Source organism: Vombatus ursinus, unplaced genomic scaffold (assembly GCF_900497805.2).
Source record: "Vombatus ursinus unplaced genomic scaffold, bare-nosed wombat genome assembly UNPS02014893.1, whole genome shotgun sequence".
NCBI classification, from domain to species: Eukaryota; Metazoa; Chordata; class Mammalia; order Diprotodontia; family Vombatidae; genus Vombatus; species Vombatus ursinus.
In genome coordinates this window covers 2,576,890-2,583,535 of record NW_020954671.1, presented here as the reverse complement: position 1 = coordinate 2,583,535, position 6,646 = coordinate 2,576,890, and positions in this window count along the sequence as shown.

Sequence of the window (6,646 nt, the reverse complement as noted above, 5' to 3'; positions counted from 1 at the left end):
CCATCAGTATCCTCTCTCGCAACAGGCCCAGACAGGTTCAATACTTTGTCCAAGGTCATAGAAATGGCAGAACTTGGTTTGAACAGGTCTTCTGCCTCTAAAGTTAATAGACTTTCCACTGCACCATTTTCCCTGGATTTCAATGTAGCAGACATTGATTAATATCACTAATTGCCTACCTATATATAAGGAATTTGTGTCCTCTTTTTTGAACCAAAATATTTCTTTTTCATCTGTATTGCTAGTTTATACTGATCTGGAAGTAAAAGTTGAAATTTAAGGTTATGAAAATAAAGTGACATCACAACAGTTCATTCTGCATGTTGGTTCTGATCTTATCAAGAAACTTAATTACTGCATATATAATAACCTGCTGGATTCCTCCTGTTTGCCCATCTCACCTGTAGGCTAATCTCTACCCTAGACCTTGGGAACAACTCATATTCCTTGTTGTTGTTGAGTCATTCTTCAGTCATGTCTGACTCTTCAGGACCCCATTTGGGGTTTTCTTGGCAGATACTAGAGTGGTTTGCCATTTCCTTCTCCAGCTCATTTTATAGATGAGGTAACTGAGATAAACAGAGTTAAGTGACTTGTCCAGGATCACACAGCTATTGATTGTCTGAGGCCAGATTTGAACTCAGGATTTCCTGACTCCAGGCTTAGCATCCTATCTACTGAGCCACCTAGCTGTCCAATCATGTTCCTAGCTAGGCAGGAGGAATAGAAGGAATCCTATAATTGTTACTTATCAGCTGAGCATTAACTTAATCTTGCTATTGGTTCCATTCTGATTTTTAGTATCCTAGTATCCTCTTAATTAGGTTCTTGCCTTCTACCTCTATTCTCCTGTGACTAAATCCCTCTATTAGTGATTCCTTAGTAGTTTTTTCCGTCCAATGTGCTTATTTCTCATTGTCTGGCATCCTGCATTGTGCCCCAGTATTTCTAATAACTGAATTTCTATCTTTGGGGATTTATTTCCAACTTCTTAGTAGGAGATGTCTCTGCTTTCAATAACAAGTATTAAATGTTTTGCAGATAAGCAGCCAAAGCAGTGTCCAAAGATTTGCCACTGTTGTACTCTTTCATTCTTCTGTATGGGCAATAATGAGATTTACTAACAGTATACCTTTTACAATTCTGCTGCCCCAGTCACTGGTTTCCTTGTCCCTGATTTTCCACATCCCTCTGACAAGAATCCTCAATACCTACTTCTTGACCTCATTAATGCTGCCTATTTGTTTGTATGAAGAACCTCTGGCAATCACTTTCTCCTCTCTTAGTCATTTGTGTCACAGGGGAGTGTTGCTATGCAAGAAAATTAGTTGCTGGGGAATTAGGATGCTTAAGTCAAAGCAGGAGCAGGCCAGGACTGACTTAATACTGGATTGTTGAGTAACTCATGACTCCTTACAGTTTCAGGTTGAGGTTCAAGATTGGTTTTAGATTCTGGGTTCTAGATTCTAGATTCAGGGATAAGTAAAGGGGTAGGAATTAATTAGGCTCAAATGCAGAACCTACAGGGATAGGAGGAGATTTGACCCTTTTATCTTGGGCTTTGTTTGGACCTTTTGTCAATGGTAGTTATTTCCTCTCTGTCAATTCCTCCGTTGTGTGATCTCTCTGATTTGAAACTCCCTTTAGATTTGTCTTCTGATGCAGTTCTTCCTATGTAGGATTTGGATAACCCAAATCCTAGTCTTTATCCCAGTTTTGGTTCTTGGTCTTTGCCCAAACCTATGTCTGTCTGAACTGCTGGTCCATCCTTCCACTACCAAAGCCCTAGTTTTGAAAAAAAGGAACAGAAGAAAATTCAGGATTTCAGACCTGGAAGCAATGTTAGGGATCATCTAGTACGACCTCTTCATTTTACATCTGTAAGTATTATGGGAGTAAAAAGTGCTTGTGTTAGTGAGAAGACTAGTCACTTCATCTTGGCTGCCCCATCTTCTTTTGGGCAGTATATTCTTTCTCAGCTCTTCCCTTCAGACATGACTTTCTCTCTAGTCAGTAGAGTTACCCTAGTGGGGAAATGATTTTCCTTTCAAAAATGCTCCAGCAAATACAATGAGAAGTGCCTGGGGTGACAGTCACAGAAAGACTAACTCCAGCTCCCTTACAAACTCCCATCAACCATATGTACTGGCTCATTCAGCAACAAAATTCATTTGTTCTTTCCATGCTTTGGGCAAGCTATAAAAATATGAATCAATAATTCTCTTTAATCAGCTCAAGCCCCTAACTGGGGAGGTTCCAACAATAAGAAAGAAAATCTGTCTCTCTTAAATTGGTAAACATGAAGAGATAACATAGATACATATATATGTATAAAAGCTTAACATTTCCTACTTCTGTCTTGTAAATGCTTTGCAACCTACAAGTTCTCCCTTATCTTCACTTGAGTAATGAAACATATAGATTAGTAACACAATAGTTAGTCACATTTTAAAAATCTTAAATAAACTGGTTTTAAAACAGCAGCAAAACAAAGTAAAATAAAATCTTAAGAAGCCAGGATTGGGAAAAGCCATTTCTTTCCGGCTCTTAGACTCTCTTTCTACCCCTCTTCCTTCTTCCCTCTCTTCTCCTCTCTTTTTCTCTTACACAAGTGCACGCATGCACACCCCCCCCCCCCACACACACATACACAGAATTGAGGCAAACAATGGGAAAGTGTCTATTCATCACTTCTATTCTCAGCAGTATGAACAACTCTAGCCACTCTGTATTTGTTCTGTGTGGCTTCTGAATAACTCTGCTACAGTCCTTGTCTTGATATGCCAGCATTTTCTGTCTTGGCAATTTGCTTGCATGGGCAATGTCAGCTTGCCTTCCCCCGAGTCACCCCTGCTCCCATGCTTGAGTCTGTGGTACGGTGGCCACAATGGTTCTCTCTTCCCCCTGTATTCCAGCATATGATCTCATCTCTCTTCTTCCTTTGCCTTTACTCTGTCTCATGGGTCTCAATCTTCTTCATTCTCCTCTCAGAGCTACTGTTTCTCCTAACCTTTCCTCAGGAATGAGAGGAGCAAGTCTTTCAAAATCTCAGTTAATAGACATTGAGGAATTTTGTCTTACAGAGTACACAGGACCTCAGTAATGTTCAGTTACATACAAATGATACATACAAAAATCCCACCTCTACAAAAAAGTCATAAAGGCAAAGTGGCCCAGCTGGGATCCAAACCCAGACTTCCCCAAGTTACACATCAGGGAGGGAAGAAGGGAGGAAAGGACGGAGGGATAGAATTTGGAACTCAAAACTTAAAAAAACCCAAATGTTAAAAATTAGACATGTAATTAGGAAAAAATAAAATATTAAAAAAAGAATACACTGAATGATGGGAGGAGATGTGAAGAAACTCTAGAAAGAAATCAGGATGAAGATAAAGAAATATGTTTTAGGATTTCAGAGCAACAAATCATAAGATAATGCTGTGAGCTGAAAAAACTTGAAGAAAGTGAAGAAAAAAAGGACAGTTTTCTTCAAGTATCATATCCCATTAGCACTCTGTGATGAGCAGGGAAAACAAATTAGCAGTCATAAAGAAATTGACAATTCTCTAAGACAATGCATTAAAAATGAGTTGCCAATCTGAATTCACACACACATACACACACGTATATGTATGGCTCTGCTATGGAGAGAAGCTGCTGAATCGGCACTTTGACATACTAAAAAGGGAAATATCTGTGAGTGGTTAACTTTTGATGAGCTCAGAGTAAAGCAGGAGCATTTACAAGTTCAACACCTTCATACCTCAGCTCACAGATAAAGCAGAAAGCAACCTTAGTTTGGGGCAACCTATAGACAGCTGCTCACCAAAACTTTGGCAGAAGAAATAGAAATAAATGTTCAGATATTTTTAGGTGACTATCCACACCCATAGCATGGTCTAATTCCTTTCGAAAATTTGTTTGCCTTGGAGCTTACATAATGTTAGCAACTCTAGGGTAAAAAGATATTACTACCTGAACCGAGCACCCCTTTCTGCTTAATAATGATGGTCTGTTGGGCTAATCTGTGTCTTGGGTGTGTTTAGCCTAAATCTACTTCCTGTAGGAGCTATTAAAAAGGTAGGCATTCTTGGCCACCTTCTCAAAAACTTAAGCACAGCACTTAAAGTAAAATAATAACAACTTACATTTGAATAGCCCTTCTAAGTTTTCACATATGTTTTATTTGGTCCTCATAATAACCCTGGGAGTTAGGCTAGGAAGATAATTCCATTTTACAAGCAAGGAGACTGAGACATTGTAAGATTGGAGAAAGGTCTCATTCACTTTCAGGAGATCACTGATGATTTCTATTAAGTCGGTCAACAGGCATTTATTATGTGCTAGGTAATATGCTAAGAACTGGGGAGAGAAAGAAAGGAAAAAAAAAACATGGTCTCTGACCTCAAGAAGCTCACATTCTAATGGAGAGACTGTGCACATAACAATGAATATACAAGACATATACAGTATAAATGGAAAGTAATCACAGAGGAAAGACCTTAGCAGTGTGTGTGTGTGTGTGTGTGTGTGTGTGTGTGAGTATGTGTGGTTGTGAGTGTTTTGTGGGGGAAGGAGATCAAGAAAGACCTCCTACAGAAGAAGGTAAGATTAAGCTGAGTCTTGAAGAAAGCCAGGGAGGCCTAGAGGTGGAAGTGAGGAAAGAGGGCATTCCAGGCATGGGGCACATCCATTAAAAAGGCGTAGAGTCAGGAGATAAAGTATGTGAGAGGAATACCAAGGGGGCCGATGTTGCTAGATTGTAGAGTTTAAGAAGACTGGAAAGGTAGGAGGGGGACAGATTGTGAAAATCTTTGAATGCCAAAATGTACATTTTGTATTTGATCCTGGAATGATAGGAAGCCAGTGGAGTTTAATGAGTAAGGAGGGTGACATGGTCAGACCTGCTCTTTAGGAACATCACTTTGGAGATGAATTGTGGTTCAATGGATAGAGTGCCAGGCCTTGAGTGATGAAGACTCATCTCTCTGAGTTCAAATCTGGCCTCAGACACTTAACTTGCTGTGTGACCCTAGGCAAGTCATTTAACACTATTTGCCACCATTACCTCCCCTTCAAAATGAGCTGGGGAAGAAAATGGAAAACCACTACAGTATCTTTGCCAAGAAAATCCCAAATGGGGTCATGAAGAGTTGGATGTGACTGAAACCAACTGAACATCAACATCATCATGATGTAGTATGAAGACTTTACTCAGAGAGAACTAGAAGACTATTGTAATAGTCCAGGTGGGAAGTGCTAAGGCACTGAATCAGGCTGGTGGCTAATACTAGTGCACAGAAAGGGATAAGAGATATTGTGAGGGTAAGAGACAGATTGGATGGGTGGGATGGGTGGAAGTGAGTTGTTGAGGATAACTCTGAAGTCATGTGACTGGAAAAATGGTGGCATGCTCATCATTAAGTGGAAAGTTTGGAAAAAGGGAAGTTTGGTGGGGAAAGATAATGAGTTTTGTTTTGAACATGCTGAGGTTGAGATGAATGCGGGACATCAGTTTAAGAGATATAAAAGGTAGTTGATGATGGTGGATTGAAGATCAAGAGAACAATTATGGTTGAAAATTATAGATATGGGAATCATCTGTATAAAATGATAATAGAACCCATGAAAGCTGATGAGATCATCATGTGAGACGGTATTGAGGGAGAAGAGAAGAGGGACCAGGACAAATCATGGAGGGATACCCACAATTAGCAGATATGACCTGGATGAAGATCCAGCAAAGGATACTGAGCAAGAATGGACAGAGAAGAAAGACATAGCTCCTACATCTTTCTATCTGACCCTAATCTCTACTTTGAACTTCAGTTCTGCAAATCCAGTTGTCAGTTAGATAGCTTCACTTGGATGTCCTGCTAGTATGTCAAAGCCAACATATTCCTTCTGATGGGCCTTTCCACCTAACCAGGGACCCATACAATGCTCTAAATTTCTGTTGAAGGTATTCCAATCCTCCAAGTTCAAAGTTGACTCTTCTCTTACCTTACTCCACTCAATCAGTAGACAAGTTCAGTCAATTGCACAGAATCTCACAAATCTGTCATGTTCTCTCTACTCACTCTAATTCAAGCCCTTATGGACTACTGAAATACTCTCCTAATTGCTTTTTTTCTGACTCCTATATGCTCTCTCAAGTGCATCTGTAGGGAGACCAGTAATTTTATTGCTGGCAGGAGGTTGAAGAGCTTTGTCACCTCAGCTCCACACAGTTACTTAGTAGTTTTGCTTAGCAGTTTTAGAATTAGGGAGTCAGAGTCTAGCAAAAGGAAAAATAATTCAAAAGACAGATTTAAAAATGTTTAAGGTCTTCTCTAGCCAGCTGGCTTGCTGTGGCTGGCTGTGGTGGGGTATGCATCACAAAAGAACTGAAGAGGTGATACTGTATACTTGAAAGCAGCAGCAGGATAGATACCCAGCAGAGAGCTGCAGAAATGAATATATCTAGTGCAGTGGAGATATCCAACAGAAAGAAACCCAGTTCAGTGGAGAGAGCAGCTCACTCACCATTGACATCATCAGAAGACACTGGTGGCTTTTAAGAATTGGAAACATGAGTTTCCCCAGACGCTGCCCCATTATGTGTGTGTGTGTGTGTGTGTGTGTGTGTGTGTGTGTGTGTGTGTGT